The sequence below is a fragment of the Rousettus aegyptiacus genome, unplaced genomic scaffold, assembly GCF_014176215.1.
Source record: "Rousettus aegyptiacus isolate mRouAeg1 unplaced genomic scaffold, mRouAeg1.p scaffold_m13_p_18, whole genome shotgun sequence".
In the NCBI taxonomy this organism is placed as follows: Eukaryota; Metazoa; Chordata; class Mammalia; order Chiroptera; family Pteropodidae; genus Rousettus; species Rousettus aegyptiacus.
This window is the reverse complement of record NW_023416293.1, coordinates 6,081,050-6,102,821: the sequence shown is the minus strand read 5'-3', so window position 1 is coordinate 6,102,821 and position 21,772 is coordinate 6,081,050. Positions and strand designations below refer to the sequence as shown.

Sequence of the window (21,772 nt, the reverse complement as noted above, 5' to 3'; positions counted from 1 at the left end):
CCACATTATACTGTACTGTACTATGCTATGCTATGCTATGCTATACTATACTATGCTATGCTATGCTACGTTATGCTACACTACACTATATTCTGCTATACCATACTAAACTACACTACACCGTACTATGCTATGCTACACTATACTCCACTACACTATACTCCACTATACTATTCTACATATCCTGACCAAGACAGCCTTAACGTTCCCCTCATGACTAAACTCTAACAGGTTCTCCCTGACCACAGGCCTCTGACCTTCCTTTTCTTAGACCATCTATTTACTTTAGAAAACTTGAGATAGTAAATTCTTTTTCTGCCCTGTTGAAATGTAAATCTTACAGCCTCTCACTGTTTTGCAACCCAGAAATGTCTTTCTCAAGGACCTGGTACTGACCCTTTTGAAAAGTAATCATGAAGAAGGATGGGGGCCCCGTGTTCTAGGCATTGTAGGGGGTAAGTGTCTAACTAGCCAATGCCGATGGCCAGCTCACGTGGACTCACCTCCTCCCTAAGGCAGGGACAGCGGGGCTGGGAGCAGTACGGGAGGTGGTTAAGGATGGGGACTGCGGCCAACATCAGGGGTTAGAACCCCAGCTTTGCCACATTGTAGCTTTTAATTCCCTTTGACTCTTAAATTGAATAATCGGATTACCTAATTTTGGGGGTGCTGGGGATTTAAGACTGAATGAAACTGGCGTATTTTAGAACAATCCCTGACACGTGCTAAGAGCTCCATAGCAGTTAGCTGTCTGTGTGCATTTGTATTAGCTGTAGGTATAGTGGCACTTTGGTAACCACTGAATGGTCTGACTTTCTAGCTTTAACTATCTTCTCAGAGCCCCCAGAAAGTCATGCGTCATTCATTTCTAGTATATTCTTAACACCAAGTCTCAGTCTCATCCACGTTTACACTGTCTTAATCGAAAACCCGTCATATAGTTATAGAAAAGTGTCATTTCAGGAATAGATCAAGATCTTATGTCCTTACCCAACTTCAAACCCTACATAGAAGGGCATTTTATAATACACTGCATAGATCATTATATTCACGATTGGAAAGGCTCTATATGATAGGATTATCTACTTCTTTAAGAAACATATAAATTTGTGGATAATTTTAATTATTTGCTTTATCACACACACACACACACACACACACATCTATATGCTTAAAGTATATAATTTTTTTTTTTTTGCCAGATAAGCCAGCTGTCCTCTATCATTATTTAATACAAGTAACTTTAAAAATTCTAAGTGGAGGTTTCCCCACAACACTTGTACCACTTACTAGTGCATTTCTTTTATATATCATAATTTGAGCTTTTCTTATTTTCAAAAATTTTTAATTCTGGAATCTAAGATACCCACATCACTGCCAGTTTTGTGCATTACCTCGTCACATTTTCCTATAGTCTTCTCTTTCACAAAGGAATTAAAAGAGCGACTTCACAGCAGCTAGGAAACATTTAACAAAGCAGGGGGACAAGATGTGGCCAGGTCGCAGAGGGCCAACGAATCATAAAGGAAGCTCAAAGGTTGAGTTTTTTCAAGACACAGTTGCTTTTTCACGTACGCCTGGGATCAAAGAGCAAGGTCTTCGCCTGCCATCCCTCCTGAGTCAAGGACGGAAAACGCTGGATAAAGATATAAACTTGGACATAGTTATAATAGGGAGTCATTTCTCGTTTCGAAGGTGAGGCCACAGATGCCTTAGCCATTTGCAAGAGAAAAGAGATGAGACGTGATAATTCCAAAAGGGAATATATATGAAAATTCACAAAGGAAATTCACGCACAAAAAGGAGGTGAAGTAGAAAAGGATCAGAGTAAAAACTCACAACAACTCTGAGTGCAGACAGAACAATACAGAGCGAGACAGCTAATTGCGGGGAAGAGATACGGAGATACTGTATATTTTCAGTGGCCATTTATCACCTAATCCAAAATATCATTAAGGCATTTTACACACTCATTGTTTATATTCATCTCTTGGTATTCTTCTTTGAGTAGCTTTTTTAAAAGTTATTTTAGTCTTTCAGTTTCTTCTGTTCTGAGTGTTTTAAGTTTTGTGTCTTGATCAGCTCACATGTATTTATTAAGGATGTAAGCCATATCATTGGGATTCGATATCTCCTTTCCAATAGTATTCTTTTTTACATTAGCCAATTAGGAAGAGCTCCGTGTAAATCTGACAACTGAGATTGATCTCTGCAAACACTAAAATCTTTTAGAGCTGATTATTATGGTGTAAATGATGTCACATATTTTATACTTAACTATCTTTCTTTCACAGAGCACTGAAGACTAAACCCAATGGTCTATTTCTGCCATAGCCACCGCCGTGACCATTCGGCACTGTGGTCTGTAGTGAGTATCCTGCAGAACACTTTTGACACTCTTCATCTCTTTTTGTCAAGTTGTCATCCCCATGTCTCCCGCCATCACTATTCCTGCTTTTAAGAGCTGCCTATACACGCAGCATTTCCTCTCACTCACAAAGCAAAAGCTATCGTCAACTGGGGATTATTCTGAGTGGTCAGAGTTTTTTTTTTATGACAGAGTGAAGTTATGAAGAGAAAAACTGATGTCCATAAAGCTGATCTCTGAGTAAAAAAAAAAAAATGTTACTTATTATTTTTTATATTTTACAATTTTTAATTAGTTAGCACCTTGCTGCATTAGCGATATAAAAAAAAAATGGATCACAATTTAAATTACTTTCTCTGTCTTTCGAAGTTTACAAAATATATTATACAAGATTCTCCAGTTTGGAAGCACATGTAAAAATCAGTTAAAGGGTGTGAGCGGCTTTCTGACATTTCAGATCAGTATGAAATGACTCAGAAAGCTGAGTATGACCTGCTTTAGCACAAGGAATATAATTGGAGCTTGCTAAATCCATCTACTTAAGATTATTTAACAGTGTAAGGGATATTGATGATTATAAAGCTGAATCTTACACAATGGTTTAACAAATATATCCTTTTTCAATACCACAGTAATATGTCGATATTTTATTATAAATACATCAATTCGTATTCAAACATTAATGCCACTTTGCAATCATTTAATATACTTTATAGATCCTTCCCAAGCACTTACTGCCTTTTTACTTTATTAAAATGAATTGAAATACATATATACATTCATATCTGTATGCATGTACGCGTGTGTGTATATATATGTGGATACAGAGACACAAATAGTATTTAAGTGGACATGGTGAAAATAATTCTCCATCCCACCTAGGATCCAAAGTTACACCTAATGGAGATAACCTTTCATAGAAATGAGAGCGTACTAAGCCACTTTTCTGAATCACTTTTTTCACATATCTTGGAGACCGTTCAATTGATGCATATATATATCTATTTATTTCAGTCATATAATAGTCTCATTCTGATATCGTTATTTCTTATTATTGATCAGCATTAGGTTGCCTCTTTCAGTACTGCTTCCATTGCAAAAACATTATAACTCATCCATCTTTGTGTGTACACATTTGTGAAAAAAAATTTCGAAAGAGATTTCTGGGTGAAAGGTATCTGTGAATTATGCTCCAGTGATAGAACCTTGCATTAATTTATTATCCCATTTACAAGATGTGAATTTCTCTTTGTTTTCTAACCCTCTCTAATACTGAGTGTTTTGAAAGTTTTAAATCAACTCTTCATTTGACTGAAAATCATTCCGCCTTTCCATGTACATTGATAGGTCATAATGACTTCCATTTTCAAATGAGTTATTTATCAGTGAACAATTTTTAAGAGCTCTTAATTGTAACATGGCTAATGCTTAGGCTATATCATGTAGATGTGTTTTCAATTTATCCTTGCTTATTGTTTTAGAAATGGAGGAGATAGGTCTCATCTAGAAAGATGAATTTTTGAGTAATTTTATTTTTCTTTTTATTTATTTATTTATGTTTGTTTGTTTGTTTGTTTTTTAAGTGAGGCAACCCTTGGTTTACCTCACAGATTGCAGGGACCTTATCAGCTTACAATCTCTTATTTTTTATATTTTTTAAATTTTTTACACCTACAGCTACCTGGTCTTCCTAGGTGGTCTCCCATCCAAGTACTAACCAGGCCCAACTCTGCTTAGCTTCTGAGATCAGATGGAATAGGGCTTGTTCAGAATGGCATGACCATAGTGACTTGATTTTCAAAAGAGAGTTGATGACGCCAATGAGAAAAAAATTACTCTAAACAATATCAAGGAATAAAAAAGGATGATCTAAATCATTTGCTTACCTGTCCACATTCTAAGAGCCCAACACATACAATTCAGGACTAAAAGAAAAAAAGAATGGAAAAAGATCACCCCATCCACGAGAACAATGCCATTTCCTATGGCTTCTGCTTCTTAAATGCTGTGTTCTGCTGATCTTCCATGCACAGTCACAACACTCTTCATGAAGGAATATGTATTTATGAAAAGTAAATTATGCTTACTTGGTCACAATAATTTTGATCCTAAAAGCTTGCTTGTTTGCTATCGATTTGGGGATTCCTTCTGGCCTCCCTGGCCTCCCTCCGACCCTCCCTCTCTTTCCTCCTCTCCCTTTTATCTATTTTCTCACTTATTCACCTTCCTCTTTAACTCTTGAGTCTCATTCTTAACCGTCACATCCAAAAAGCCATATATGTTTTGCTGCTTTTTCATGGAGAACAGCTTGGCTAATGTTGGCTGCTGAGTTCTCATTCCTGCTGACTTTGCTCAGGATCTGCTGAGACAGGCATTTTCTTCTGCCCTCCTATAGCCTTGGTTCAGTCTTTACACTAGTTATCACTGTGGTTCCTGACATGATTCAATAGGAAGGTGTGTTTCTCACTCTGTCTTCTTCCCCCTATCCTTGTTTGTTTGATTTTGTTTATCTGTTTTAAAGAGAAAAAATGTTGAAGAAAATTTTGCTGTACCGCCTTCAATCTAAAATCATTATTTTCTAACATATAGTATTGTCAAAACAGCGTCAGAAATCTTCTTTTAACAATATTGTCCTTAATGGGTAAGATCTTTAAAAAAAGAATAACACTCGAAAACAAAAATGTTAATACTAAATAAAAGTTTGTCCATATGGATCAAAAAGAGGAACACATGTTAAACTGTTATTATATTGTATCTATCATATGTTAAAGACCCTTTTAGTATGAACTATTTACTGGGCTTAAACTTTATTTTGTAAGAGAGGCAGGTATTTTTGACATTTCCGTCACTTGAATAGAGTCATGATGTCAATGATACATAAATGTAGACCATGTGTTCATTCTAAAACAAAGCACACATAATACCCTTGGAGGCATGAAATTCAATCAATAATCATTTTGTAAAGACTACAGATGCAGTTACAAAACATCTCATTCTATTTGTAACTTACACATGCCATTGTGTCTGAAACCCTGGACTACTGTTTTGTAAATAGTTTAAAATAGCCACTTATCTGCTTAAATACCTTGAAGTTGTCCTGGATATCAAGAATACCAAAGTGACTACTACAACTTACATTATTTGATTCATATGTATTTATTCTCAAATTAATTTGCTAGTTCAAATATCTAGCATTGGAGCACTACAGTTTGAAAAATAAATGTTTAAGTTTTATCAAGATAATAATAATAGAAACAAAATACTAGGTAGCATATATATATATACACACATATTATTATTGTATTATATACTATGAATATACATGTACTCTATATAGTACATGTAGTATATAGTATGGTATATACTATATACTACGTATATAATACGTACTATATACTATGTATATATGTATACAGATATATATTTTTACCAGATATTTTTCTAGATCTTGTAAATAGTGTAAGAGATGAGGCGTGTGCTATTATCTTAAATATGAAGCACCTGTCTCTGAAATTCAGTTTCAGTAAGGTACTGGACATTATGCAGAGGATTTTAATTCTCATCTACCCAATCATCAGGACAACGATTTCATTACAGTACTACAGTGCTGTCCTGTTATTCTTTTAAAGGCACATAATATTATTTTTTATATGCATATTCTAAAAAACCTTAAGAAACAAATCCTGAATAAAAACTAAAAAGCTAATCAAGCCTACAGTTGGTGGAGCGTCCTCATTAACTGGAACAGAAACATTGAGATGTTCAAAGCAAAGCCCTGCACTTGTTATGTGCCTATAGGTAGGCACATGATAGTCTTTATCAGTCTAATGTGAGGTTCTTAATTTTAAAATACTTTATAATTTATGAATTTATAAAGAAAAAAATATTTTAAAGCATCCAGAAGCCCATCGTTTAGAACTAGCCACTGTTATAATGTATATATATTTCCTACCATTTCCCTTTGTTTAAAATGTAAACACAAATATACTAATTTAATTGAGATCTTAGGTTGAGGTTTATAACCTGAAGAGAGTGATTAAATTTAACCCTGATCGTTTCTCCTGTAATCTCAGGAAGTCTATTTTAAATAGCCCCATACCGTCCTACCGTATGGATGCATTTTGACTCAATTCTATCTCTAGTATGCAATCTATTTTCTCCCTTCGAAGGTATATGTATATATGTGTAGGTTATTTTGAAATTAGCTCATGGCCTTGCTAGAATCGTATACACCGAACTGTGAAATAAGCAGTCTTATTCAGGGATATTTGCATATACGTAATCTTCATGATAAATTTTTAAGAAGTAAAACATTGAACACAAGCACATGAATAGTTTTAAATGTTGATATATATTTCAGACTTGCTATCAGAAGAGTCTGTAGTCAGCCCTCCATACCCACGAGTTCCACATCTGCAGATTCAACCACCCGTGGCTCAAAACGACAAGGGGGAAAAGGTTATGTTGCTGCCGACGTGCACCACGTAGCCAGGCCTGTGATGGCGGCGTCTGTACTCAACACGGACGGACTCTTTTTCTCGTCCTCATTCCCTAAGCAGTGTAGTAAACCAACTATTTACATAGCCCTCGCATTAATGAGGCATGACAGGTAATCTAGGGGTGACTTAAAGCACAAGGGAGGATGTGCGTAGGTTATGTGCAAATACCCAGCATCCCAGGATCCTCCAGGGGTACCAAAGTCCAAGGATGCTCAGGTCCCTTACAGCATTTCACGCAAGGGACCTGAGCATCCTTGGACTTTGGTACCCCTGGAGGATCCTGGAAACAATCCCCCCATGGATACAGAGGGACTATACCTTTCCGCAAGCCATGAGTGAGGTATCAATATTGCCTCGTCATCATCACTCTAGGGTCTTTTTTTTTTTTAAAGTCTCACTATTGGAAACACCCATTTTCACTGTAGTATGGTTGAAAATGTTTTCTCATGTTTACTAGATGTTAGTATTATGATTTTTCTGCCCATAAACTTTGCTCACTGATGTGTTTGACTTTCGAGTAAGTATGGTTCCACTTCCGTCGCTTTGGTCTACATGCCGGCCACGTCGGCACTGGCCACCTCTTTCGGGAGATGGCGAGAGAAAGTGCGTGGAGGTGGCCGAGCGCGTCTCTGTCTCCCAGGGTGTCGGCAAGGCCCTCTGCTCCCTTTTTCATGATCAGAAATAATGAAAATAATGAGAGTCACCACCAAATGATTATAACCGTCTATAATCAGGTTAACACAGATTATTTGGACTTCTACCTCAGGTGCTTTGTGACTGAAATTTAATTGAAAGAAATTCACACTGTCAATTAAAAATAGAGTGAAAAGTGGGTCGTGACTGAAATGCAGTTTCTTTGGAAGCAAAGGAAATAAGGTATAATTAATAGACTCCTAATTGGACAATGTGAAAACACAGATAATTTATCTCCTCTTTTGTTCATCTATAATTGAACATATAGCATTTGACTAATTATATAAATAAAATAGATGCATAAAATTATATTCTGATGAGAATAGTTAGTAAAATTTTACTTTTAAATCGACTGAATTTTCTTCAAGCTCAATGCTAGGACTTCTTGTTTAAAATAGGATCCAGTTCAGGGTTGAGTATATGATGTAAGGAAGGCTTATCGGGTATCTCCTGACATGCCAAGAGTAAAAAAAAAGAAAAGAAAAGAAAAAAAAATCTTCTAGGATTGTCAGACTAAGGGATATGGGTCTGGTTTAGACCAGGAGGTAAAAAAGATGGAACTCGCATTTATTACGAGTGCCAGTTACCACAGAAAACAAGTGAGCAGATGAGTGAACCCTGGAAATACCATTTGCATGGCTGCCACTCTGCGGGGAAAACTTCAGCGAAAGGGGCTCCGGCCCACATTTCTTTGTGTGCTTGGTCAGTTTACAGAGATAGAGAATTAGGAAGTGATGTGCAGGACATGGTCTACCTGAGAACACTGCTGACTGGAAAGGGGGGCATAGTTCTAGGGCTGTTTGTAAGAACACACATGAAAGCAATAGTTCCAAGAATTAGGATTTGACAAACTTGCAAATGCACTGAAAGTAATTCATGGGGAAGAAAAGGAAAAACGGGCGGGATGTGGGCAGGAGGGAAAGAAATGTGTGACTTATTTGACTTACCCCGTACAAAATAAAACGCCGTAAAAGCATGCCAGTCGACGTGATTTCTTGCCATCATGGCATCACACAAAAATGTTTACAATAATTTACAAGTGGCAAGAGAGCATGTGGGTGTGGTAGACCAACGATGTCATGTTGGAATGATTTTCTTTGTCAAATTGTCACTCATATTCCCTTGAGACAAGAAGAAGGAAGGAATACATGCCCTTTTGTAGCATGAGACGGTAAGAGGTATTCCTGGCTCAGACCAAGCAACAGAAAAGAGAGGAGACTCCAAAACGCTAGCAGAAAAAATACTTGCTTTTGTTTTCTTTTAGTTTTTAACTTTTTAATGTTTGAGGGGAAGGAGAGGATAATAAAGAAAGTCAAGGGAAGAAATTATTTTCTCTAAAAATTGAATTTTTAAAAATGTATGAACATATATGAAAATAAAGTATAGTTAAAACAATATAGAAAGAATAAAAGGTGTAACTTTAAATTTTTTGTACCTCTTATGATATTTTCCAGATTAGGATCCTGACATAATGTTGGATATTTTAAAAAATAGTAACACATTACTGTTAGTCTTCTGAAAAAAAAAATATATATATATATATATATATATATATATATATATATATTTCTTGAAAGCCCCTGTCCTGAAGCTAACAAAGAATTATTTCTAGCAATGTCATGAACTAATTTCAAAATAACCTCTTATCAGAGAAATAATCTGATGTATTTTCAGTAGTATAAAATAAACCATTTTGGGAGTAATTCATGCATTATAATTTTTCTTGCTTCTTGCTTCCTAATTTGTATTACTTAAGGAGCTTGACATTGAAAAATGTTGTATTTGAGAAAAAAAAATCACTATTTCTAGAAGAAAAAATTCTTCCGACTTTGTAATTGATATTATTTTCCACTTATTAACAAAGAATTTGTATATGATTTAGAAAATACAGCGAAGAAAGCCCCACCGCCCAGAACAAACCTAGTTCTCATTGTAGTTCTATCAGTTTTATCTTCAGATACCTCAGTGTGTTGTGGTAGGACGTGTACCTGTTCACGACTGTTGTGTCTTCTTGGAGAACCGACCCCTTTCTCATTATGCGACGCCCCTCTTTTGCCGAATGAATTTCATTATTTTGAAATCTGCTTCTTCTGAAATTGCCATGTTCTCTTCGGGCTTAGCTGTCTTCTTCCCACAGACTGGGTGGCTTAAACGACAGGGTTGTTTTCCTACAAGGACTGGGGAGGGGGGCCATAGAGATAAAGTGACGTGGAGGATGGGGAGCCACAGTGCTCTGTTTCATCGGGAGGTCAAAATAGGATTGGTGTTTTTTACAATAATTCCGGGTCATTTTAATGTATTGTCCAAGGACTCGTTAAGGCCTACACGTGTATTGATGCACTAGAATTCAAACTACCTAGAATTCTCACAACAGTCCTAGTTTATATTTGTCATTATTATCCTCATGTGTAGATGAAAAATCTGAACCGCAGAGTGGTTAATGGACTTGCCGAAATTCACACAGCTACTCAAGGGCATGAATAGGCACTTCAATTCCACACATTATCTCTGGATTACATATACCTGTTACCTCATTAGTTATGCTATGTAAATCTCATATTTTAAAGAAGTCTTCAATTTGCTCATATTATATGTGTGTTTAATATAACCATAGCTTTGACAATATTTTTAGATTCACAGAATTCTCATTTTATGAGTTAAAGATTCCTGTTGTTGTATTAAATTTTGCTAAAGGAAATAATAATTATTTGAAAAATAAATGCAAGTATCTATGTAATGCATAGATCATGTGTTTAAAATTCCTTTGTCTTTAAAAATATTTTCCACCTATCCTTATTGAAAAAGGCCCTGGGTACTGCCTTCTTGCACGTTGTGTAGACACTGGTTGCACAAACTCTAGATTCTACCAACATGACTGTTTGGTAGAATCAGTCCTACTTGACTGTTTTGATGCCTTATCATTTCTTCCCTTATTTATCCAAAATTTGGGGGAACAATATGACTGCTCCAGTTTCCTCTCCTGGGGATTTTACTGGACAAGACAAGAGAGGAGAGCGAAGAAGTATTTATTTGGGAAAGGCTGATACTTTGATATTAGAATGAACTTTTTCATGTTAAAATGATAACTGCTGTTTAGCACCCTAAAGTGCCTGGGAATGTGGGATTCAACCCGGGCAGCTTCCAGGGTGGAGGAAAGACATGGCAGGAGCCAGCCTGACTATATGGCAAGAGAAAAAAAATCAAGTTGTTTCCTCCTTCTGAGCTATCGATTTTAGTTTATTCCACTTATGGTAATTTCACCACTACCTTGTACTGTAACGGTCTGTTTTGATAGTATACCCACTTTCATCCTTCCATCTCTAAGAAAAAAAAAAATGACCCCATTGCAGATTGTAGGCCGAGTCATTATTTCTATGTGTAAATATGTTTATGTCTCAGTCCTACTTAACATTTTTCAACAGTTTTCTTTTAGCTGATAGGTAAGTGATATACTCCTCAACCTGGCTGTCCCTCCCTCTCAGCCCTCATCTTTTTTCACCGGACTCACTTCCCAATTCATATCTAAGCTCTGGCTATAATCAACTCTTTTGCTGCTGTTGAGATATAATTGGCATACAGCACTGTGTAAGTTTAAGGTACACGAAGTGTTGACCTGGTACACTTACGTATCACGGTACAATCGCCACTGTAGCATTAGCTAACACCTCCAGCATGTCACATGGGTATTTTTTCTTTTTGGTGCTAAGAACAATGAAGATCTCTTTTAATTTTTTTTTTTGTAACTTTTGTACGGTTTTCTTCTCCACGTGCGATACCGTTTCCTAACACTCCCATTTATTTATCCGCCAACTCTTAATCATGCTTCTGGTCTCAGCTTGAATGATGCTTTCTTTCTGGGCATTTTTCTAAAGACTGAAGCTTTGATTAGATGCCTATGAAATAGGCTTCGAAATAGTACTTTTCTAACCGTAGCTCCTATAATGTTAGCTTTCGCGTGATGTTAATATCTTGTATCACCCAGTAAACTAGAACCGGCTAGTGTCAAGGGACTGTGTGTTTCTCCGGTGCCCGCTGCATCTCTGTTGCGATGGTGCTTAACGTGTTTCTGAATGACTCGTTGCAAGAGAGATGGAAAAATTCATTGAATGGGATTTGGAAAAATCTGCAGGCGTTTTTGGTGTTGCCCTGCATGAGTATGTCAGGCACAGTGCGAGATTATTTTGTTTTTTATAATATCTTTTGCTGCGCTGAGACTCAGATGAGAATGAGGTTACATTGGGAGAATCATTACTGTGCATATTATCTACCGAAGCCTCCCAAAGGCACATAAGTTTTCTTTACCGCAGTGGCAAAGTCATTCTGTTATTAGAGACAATAGATGAATGGAAAAATACAGTAAGAAGGGTGGAAACAAAACAAAATTTAAAAAACTTTCTCAAGGAAGCCTAACTCAATAATGTTCTTTCTGTGTCATTATGGAAATTTCGCATTTCTTTCCCTTTTGCACTTCCTTCTGGGCTTGTGCCACGTGCTCAGGCCACCCCTCTGCCCCGTGCTCCTGCTCTCGATCTCGACTTTATCTCTGAGGGCAGCCCTCTGCTAGTTTGCACCGGTCCCTTTTCAGACTAAAGATCAGAGATTTAGTCACTCTCTTAATGTAATGGTGCTTGTTACTGTGGCTTTCTTAGTTACTATCTAGAGATCTTTGAAGGTAGCACTAACTGAGCTCATTCAAAAAGCGACATTAGATTACTCAATTTGCCTTAGTGCACAACACATGGCCATTAGGTTTCTTAATGGATTTGGAAAACTCAATAATTCCTTGCTCAGATTAGATTTTATTAGATTTGGATGTCTTTCATACTCACTTTTAAAGATCTGTAGACGGCATAATCAGATTAGAGTCCCAGATTCAATGGCTTACAATATATTATAACATTTTTATTGGCCCTTCACAAGCACCTGAAGTCACATTGAGAAAATATAATCCTAAGAGTTCACAAAATTAAATTCAGAAGGTGAGAAATTGGCATATGCTTGCATTGTAGAATTGTTTTTCCCTTTTCAAGATATTTCTGCTTGGTTTTCACATACTTTTATGGTTTTCAGAAAGGAGAAAACATGTATTCTTTATAAAATAAGAATAAAACATTTTATATGTTGTTTTTATTATTTTATGTGTTTTATATATATATTATGTTTTGTTTAATGCATTGCAATCGTGTTTCTAAATACTGACTATAGAGACATTTTCAATAAAACTGTTCAATTCAATTGATAAGTATAAAGTTTTCTTGAAAACGATGATTAGAGTTTAATAACTGATTAATGCAAAACAATAAAATCAATATCAATTAATTTTTTTAAAACCCGTGAAAGGAATGGTGCATCTCAGCTTTGCACAGCTCATAAAACAACGTCTCATCTTAATTGGTGTGAAAAGACTTTGGATGTCTACAAATGTAAAAACATATTTACCACATTATTTTCAAAGCATCAATTGGATGAGATGTAAAGAGTAAATTCGGGTTGCAGGTATGTAGTCTGCCCTAATACGTGCACCTCACAGAGCTCATCTTTCGTGGGGAGAGTCCTTCGTCGGGCACACATTCTGGTTTCAATTTGAACAATGATCCTTTGGAGGCTTGCTGATAGCCTGCCTATACGGTAAACACCCTTTGCACAGTAAACATCTGACGTGCTTGGTCTCCATTATTTCCCGGGCATGTTCCTTCTAGAAATGCCTGCGTGTCTATCATTGTTGGGGGTAGAGAGGGAGAGTAAGGGAGACGGCAGACTAACTGCTGTTGGGGAGAAGGGGCACACACGTAAACACTGTCAGAGGCAGGAATAAACAAGCCTAGCTGCGGTCGTTTCTCTCTCAGACTGAAGAGCCCTTCCGTGCTCCCTAATATGATATTATTGGAGTGACACGCGATGGTTATCCTTAGAAGCACCCTGCTCGTTCTAGTTTGGGCAATTTTTTTTTCCTTCTATAATCCAAAAACATTAGCTTTTCATTCAATCTCATGATAGCCTCTTTAGATAAATGATTAGTAATCTCAGCTGTAGAGCACATGAAACGAGCAGTGTTAGGTGGCTGTCGGTAACGGTTAATTCATCAAGGAGTGTTTCACACTTGGCTGAGAGCAGTGCCACTACTTTGCGTTTTAACTTGGGGAACATGTAAAGTTATTATGTAAATGGAGAAGATACTGAGACCGGAAAGGGGCGCTCTTAATAGTTACCTGGGGAAAGTGGTTGGAACCAGTACACTGAATGCGACACTTCAGCACGTGTACACGGGTTAAAGTGCCGCATCAACACTATCGTAACATTGTCGCATCATTAAGGGAGATAATTTGAGAGGCAAGGTTTTAGGCATGGAGGAACTAAGGAAAGAACAGGCAGGGGGAAAAAAATGAAAGTAGAGGTGTGGGAATTAGTTTGAAAAAGTCATAATTAAATCTATGGCTCCAGGTTGAGAAAACGCGAAGGCAGAGACCGGAAAAGAAGCCGAGTCCCCAACACTTTTCCGGGATGTACTGTTTTGCAGAAAATGAGTGCATTACAAAATGAGCTTGAGAACTGGCAGTGTCTACTCGAAACAAAGGTGAACGAAGAATGACATCTTGTTTTGTCAAAAATTAGCTGCTTTACCAAATTCCCTATCCCAGAATTCAAGATTTTGGTTGTGCCACTGATTTACACTCTGAAATATTAATTGTAACAAAGATAAAAGCTAAGTGAGAGCACTGGGAAGCCCCGATAAATTATTTCAGACAGCTCCATACAGCGTAATCCTTGGAACCTTACCGGTATTTAAACTTAGATTCTAAGCCCTGTGTGGGCTGGGTCTTATCCCTTTCACTAGTCCCTGACACGTGCATTAAAAAAATCTGTTGATCATCACATGCTGATCATCGCAGGAGTTAGTTCCTTTGGCATTTTTCCTTGTGGGTATTTAAGAATGTCTCATTTCATTGTGCATCTAAAAAGTAAACGGCCACTGGAAAGTCCTACTTTATCTGCACTTCAACCGTGTGGATTCCTGAAAAAAATCATACTGAGCCACTGATTATGTGGGCCATGGTCTGATGGTAAGTCCTCGGTACATAAGGGGTGAAACCCATATGCATCTTTTTCAAGCTTCTACTAAAGTCATATCTACTAATATGTTGTTGGCCAAAACAAGTTACATTACAGAGCCCCAAAGCCAGTGATAAGGACGGACATTCTGACCAGCAAGAGGAAGAGCAAGACCGCCAGTACGCGATACCGTCCCGGGGAGTGAGCTGAGAGGACCCATAATTTAGTCACCCTCAACTCAGGTCCTCGCAGCTCCATCTTCTGGGTTTTCCTTAAGTACTTTCCATGTGTCGATCCACAAATTTTCAATATTGTCCTCGAGTATGATCACTAAAATGGATCTGGCTGCCCTTTCTCTAATACATAATGCAAATGTCTGAGAACACTCGTGAAATATCAAAGCTGGTGTAAATAAAAGGTCTTGTTGTTTGTTTAATTCATGCTAAGGTTGCAGATTTAAAATCGAAGCCAGCCAATCGTCGTCTTTTAATCTGCGCTCGGCGGGATCCCGTACTTTCTAATGGCTTCCGGCTCCAGCGTGGACTGGCCACGGACCGTGTCATGCTCCACACACCCCAGCACCAAGAATCTGTCCTCAAATACATCCCTGGCTTCTAAAAATGATCTTGCTGTGTGTGATCAATTAAAATTGGCTGAATAAAAAAAATAAAATAATTCATGGCATCATTAAACGTGTATTTAGCACTTCTGTAGTTGATAAAATGTAAATCATTGACATCTGTGTTTTCCCCTGACTTTACATTTTTCACATGGTGAACATTAAATGGATCCCACAGTGAGATACACACAGTTTTAAATATAAAGGTCTCTGCTTATTAGATGTGTGCCCTGGGGAAACATATTTAATCTCATTTTCTTTATGCATAAAATGAAGATGATAATATCTATTTCATAGTGTCTTATGAATACTAAATAAGTTATATAAATCATGTGGTCCAGTGTTCAGTCCATTTAGTTACTAAACTTTTTTCATCCTTTCCTTAATAGATATAATACTTCCATTGCTTTTCAATGGCAATAATAAATTGAAGTATGTATTTTTACATCAGGTTTGTCCTTATTGAAGCTCTGGCTTAATGAGTTTATCCCCTTTTTATCCATTAAAGTTGTATAATATTCACATTTTATTTAAAAATCCTCTGTATAAAAATATTAAATATGACCCTCCTAATATTCTCCCAACTTCTGATCCAACAATCACATAAAAACTGTATAAAATGATAACCACCATTTGGTGGTTCTGAATAATGTTATTTTTCTAGCTTATTTTATGTCTGATGTTCAAATACGATAATTTTATAACTATTGCAAAATAGCATATTACTTTTTTGTTAATTGATTTTTGGAAAATGCCATTCTATTCCTGCAAGAATAAATAAAATGTCTTTATCAACAATGTTATCATGTTCCATTTTCCTCATTGTACCTTCCTAAGTAGCTTCACAGAGGAAATGAGGTACAGATGAATAAAACATGCATTTTTCACAGTGAGTAAATAGAAAGTGACACATTTTACATCTTCCTCATCCCTTGACAGCTGTCAGCCAGGGGAGGAGTCGAGACACTCAGAAAATAGAATGACCCAGCAAAGAGCTGCATTGAGAAGTAACCGCTTTATTTTATTTTTCTGAGGAGTGTCTTAAATCATACTAAAATGAGAATAAAGACAGAATCTAAATGTACGGGAGCTTATTTTTAATTTTTTGTATTATTAAAATTTAGCCATTATAAGTGAAAAATTGAAAAAAGTTACATATTTACATACTATGATGTATCATGTATATTCTCTGAAATAACAACGAGCATAAAAAAAATATAAAGGTTCATGTCCAATTCTTTTGGAATTATTAGTGCACAGCTCAATCCAAAATGAAGAAGCAAAATTCTAGTAGTTACAGCTCCATAAGCTTGAGGAAAAAATGGTGCAAGGAAATACTTGGGTTCAAAGAAAATAATTATGAAAGTGTCAGAGATGACTATTTACTAATAAATACTAATGAGAAAAGTTGAGTTAAAGGAGCAATGCAATGTGTCCAGTAGTAGTTTATTAGTGAGGAAAATAAATTCCTTATTTATGTTAATAAAATTACAATAACCCCTCACAGGGCAGAAGGTAATAATACAAACTAGAAAGAAAATTTGTATTGTATAGTAAAAAGCAAAAAAAAAAAAAAATCATATTTAAAGATATGTCACTTTTAACTAAATAATGTCTGCTTATTATATCGACAGGGTACTTCTTACCATCCCCTTGATCCGGTCAGATATTAACAAGTCTTCCAGTGAAGTCATTAGTTTTAGTTGTTTAATTGACACATTCCTGTGACACTGTTTTTTTTTTTTTAGATTTCATGTTGAAAAAATAGAATTTAAGAGCACATAATAAAATTTTAAAAATAGGTATCATTTAGGCAGGAGAAGAAATGATTGCTTCTTAGTACTACTCTTCAGATATATGAGGATTTCAAAGTAGAGGATGAAGACAATGATTATTTTTTTCTCCTAGTAACTGTGAAAGTCATTGAAATTGTTGGGTGAAATCGAAGTACAGAGAAAGACTTTGAGAAAGAATAAATGGTGGCTACGAAAATAAGTTCTTGGGGAAGTAAATAACCTGTAGGTCCTTGACTTTTTAAACACATACGACATTTTAGGTAGAAATTTGCTTATGGGCAGAGAAATAAACTAAATTATCTGCCAAGTCCCTTTCAGTTTGGCAGTTGATTTGCACATAAAGAAACTTAAAGTACTATTGGATCAACTTGCTCAATTTTCTCCTTACAAATCAAAGAGCTAAGCATTTATTTATGTGTAAGCTACAAATGTAATATGTTAAGGTATTGGCTCGGGCCCCCTCCAAATGTTATGATGAAGCTAGAGCAATGGAACTTATGGGACACATTACTAAAAAGCCATGAAAAAGAACCGAAGTCACAGCGTCGTACCTTAAACCTAACGAAACATTTAAAGTTGGCTTCTGAATAGCTGGAGCACAGAGCGGTAATGAAACGAAAGAGGACGGCGAACTTTGACGCGAGTCCTGACGCAAGCACAGCGGGCTCGGCTCACAGTCCCCCCGGGCCGAGTTATTTCCTCCGGCTTTCAGGAGGCTCATGGATTCTACGACTTAAAAAGCTTATTAATACCTGGAGAGGTTTTGCATATGAACTGAAATATGTAAATGTGAGATAAGCTGATTATATCCACTTTATTGGCAGGTGCGAGAGTATCATCTAGAAACTACGAAGGAAGCAAGTGCAGTAATTAACAACCACAGGCCCTTAAAAAGCCTAGTCTCCAGAATTCCACCGAGAAAAACAAGTACAGAAGAAATTTAAAAAACCTAACAAATCGACTATTTTGACTCATGGCATTACTTATTAAACATTACCTTTTATAGTGTTAAATCTTATATCGATAGTTATTAGGATCAACTGCCAAAGCACAAATACTATTTGTCCCCTAAGTATCTGTCTCTTACCAAGAGTTCTGCCCTCAGACCCCCCACCTTCTGCTCCTCCTTGATTACCTCCTTTGCTCACATGGCATCAGGCCATGTGCAGACACTGGGCCTCTGGGTGTCATATCCATGACAAAGTTATGCTAATTTATGTCCGCACCGCCACTACTTTAGTTTGGCATTTCACTGCCTCTAATGCACGCGCGCGTGCACACACACACACACACACACAATTTTCCCCTCCAATTAAAAGTATCTATCTATATCTATATCTATCTATCTGTTCTCTGAATTATGCCTATCTGACAATTTTTTATCATTCTATCGCCTTATTGTTTTACATTCTTGAAATAGCCCTTCCCCTATCCTCTGACATAAAGTATATGAATTCTACCTATTCAAATCCCTCTGAGAAGACTTATGGAAGAAATATGCCTTGCTTCGTATTCATACAATATTTTATATTAAATATTTTTCGTTATGATTCATGATGAAGATGATACCTTTTTAAAAATCATTTACTTTTCTATTTCATGTTCCCTTGTTCAGGATTACTCCTTAGTCTGCCAGAGGCATCCATCTGCTCCAGAAATAAACAGAAAGGATTTGTGGGAAAAAATACAAAGAGAAAGAAGGAACAAATATATTCACTCTTTGATATTTAGAGTAATATTCCAAGATAACAGTCTTGAAAATTATGCTTTTTCAGAAGACCGTCTTACTTTTTTCACCTTTCACTGATTGCCACGTAAAGAAACTCTGTTTTGATTAGGTCATAGACATTTAACAAATTCAAGCTGTGGTCAGAAGAATTCAGGGTATAAAAGACGAAAAGTCCCAACCATAAGAGAAGAGAATAAAAGCCCCAGAAGACTGTGGGAGAAGACGGGGGTGTCAAACCAGCGAGACGTGCGCGCTGCCCCCCTGGAGGAGCGGCGTGGGCCTCGGGCCGACGGGGGAGCCTAGAGCCCAGGGCGTCTTAGCTGCTCTCGGTCTGGAGCCCTGGGAAGAGCCTGCGACGCAAGGTGGCTCTGTGCGTGGGGGTGCTGAGGACACGCGAGGACACAGCTGTGGTGGCGGCCTCAGAGGGCGGGCCCTGGATGCGGGGCTCCTGGAAAACAGAGCGGGCAGGGCGCGTCTGCGGGGGCCGGCTTTGGGGCCCGTCGCCGACACGCTGTGCTGGCCCTGCGCGTTCACAGGCCAGTGACCCTGGGCCGCAGAGAGGGACGCGCAGCGCCTGGTGGACGCCTGGGGGGTGGGCGGTGACGCATTTGATGCGCGAGTCGGACTTCGCAACGAAGGGCCGCGGCGAAACCAACCTGCCACGTGGCCGTGGAAGCCAGCGACCCGCGGGAACCGCGCAATGCGGAGATCGCGACGAGCCCCCCGGGGAGCGCGGCAGTGACGGCGAGTCCCCGGGGTTCTGGGGCAAGGCTGAGAAGTATGCCCCTCTGACCACCAGTCCTCAGCTGTGGTTCCTGGTCCTGAAGAGACGGACACTTGATGAAACGCACCAATGGCCACTCGTCCGGAACTGCCCACTCTGGCCTGGAGTGTGTCAGACCCGCCCAGTCACGAGAGTGGACAGGCCTGTCTACTGTCCGTCACAAGCCAGTCCAGCATCAGGCTGGGCCAGGACCAGAGGACCAGGAAGCCCAGACCCCTCCCTCGGATTGTACCTGTGGCCGCCCGGGGCACCTGTCTTATCACCAGTCCACGAAGGAGCTGGAAGGCCAGTCTGCGGTCAGACAGCCACTCAACTTCTCCGGTTTCCCAGTGGAGGGAGATCGATCCCCAGGGAGGAATCTGGTCCTATGATGAGTCAGTTGCAACACCCGAAAGTATCACACAAATGCACCCCAAGTAGTCTAGTATTTCCCTTCCTGATGCGACCCAGGGTACCCTCCCAGTCCCCTATCTTATAGGAATAAAAACTAAAATCATGGCTTCGCGAGGGCTGCTCATCCAAGTCCTACCTGTCATCATTCGGATTCTACCCACTGACTCCCTGTGTATAACACGCACAGCCCCGAGAGTAATGATGCCAGCCCGCCCCGCAGTGCTCCAAGACGCGGACAAGAGAAGTCACCGATGGTTCCCCTACGGAATGTCCTCAGGGCACGGGGCCCTTATCTTCTCTCTTCTAAAAAATGTCATTGTCTAGTTCAACGACCTCCCCCTGCTGTGCCTGTGTCTCCCAGGAAAGAGGACAGAACTAAGCCTGCCACACCTCCGTCAGCGCCCACAGCAGACAGCGACTTTAAGGGGTTACAGAGAGACCCCGCAAATCCACGAAATGTCGGAGTAGGCTCAGATGCAGGCCACACATGGGGTGCAGCGTGCAGCTGGGGAACTCGGGCCGAGGCCCCGTCCTGGTTGGGGGCCGCCGTGCAGCGGTCACGGTCTGCTCACCTCCACCTGCTGCTTTGCCTGCATGTCTAGACAAAGAACCTTCTCAAGGCCAGAGAACCGTTACGCGTTGCAATTCGGTATATTTGACAAGGACCTGCAGGAACGAGTAATGCAAACCTATTCCCGAGAGACGTACAGTCCCCAGTGGGTGACTGTGCCTGATGATTCTCTGGCTGCCTGGCAGAAATGTTTTTAGAGCTGTAGCAGAATGGCCTCTGGGTAGTAATAACTTATTATTTTATTATGTTTAATACAAGTCAAATGGAACACATACCCTATGTTTTGATCAAGGGTTGAAACAACACCCCTTAACGTGATTCAAATTATTGACGTATAGTTACTGACTGATAAACTTGCTCATACGTTCAAGACTCATGGATCATTTTTCTAAGAGAAACAAGCGAGCTTCAATGAGCTGCATTTACAATTCCCAAGGTAAAGGAAATATGGTTTATGTTATTATTTTACTTCAGAATTTGAAATCAAATACACATTTTAGAGAGTAAAGCCTAATTAAGCGAATTTTCTAGATGATGTCAAAATATTAATATTCCACAAATTTTTAATTATATGAATACAAGTTCTGGTTCTCGTGTGAGGAAATCAGAAAAATAAAATGTTACAGCAGCAAATTGCTTACCAACGTCATGATTAAGGCTGACACCGGTATCTTGAGCATCATAAGACTGTAATTTATGTTTTTATATTTTATATTTGGTGTTAACGACTAAGGTGATTTGCATATGACTACACTTAACATAATATCTATATTTTAAATGTTTTCATCAGCATCTCAAAGACTCCACATGTTTGTTTTCCACTTTTCCCATTCAATTAAATAATTAAAGATAGGCTTTAGATCAAGTTGTTACCCAATAACGGAATTCACTGGCTTTTGTGGGAAAAGTGACTGCTGTTCAGGCCATTGACATGAAAATATAGAGGGTGTTTTCATTGCCTACAGCCTAGTGTTAATATAATCTATAACTTTCAATGAAAGTATTAATGCTTTAGAATCTTAGATACCAGGGTGTTTCAGCCTATCATTTATATTTCCTTTCAAAGGGGGAAAAAATGAATAAAAATTGCAGTGCACAACACTGCTGTAAAATGTTTATACTAAATGTAAAATATAGATTGTGGTAAAACATACACTATAAAAGATTTAGTAATGTTTCTTTTCTATCTTGTCAAACAGCAGGAGAATATTTAGAGTTAGGAAGCCTTACTTATACTGAGTAACAGGAAAATTATCTTTCCCTTAAAATT

General features: G+C 38.3%; 1 pseudogene; it reads right to left on the bottom strand.

The window, feature by feature from the left end:
* Positions 1 to 4,036: 4,036 nt before the first annotated feature.
* Positions 4,037 to 4,156, bottom strand: LOC118613424 (annotated as a pseudogene).
* Between the last annotated feature and the right edge of the window lie 17,616 nt (positions 4,157 to 21,772).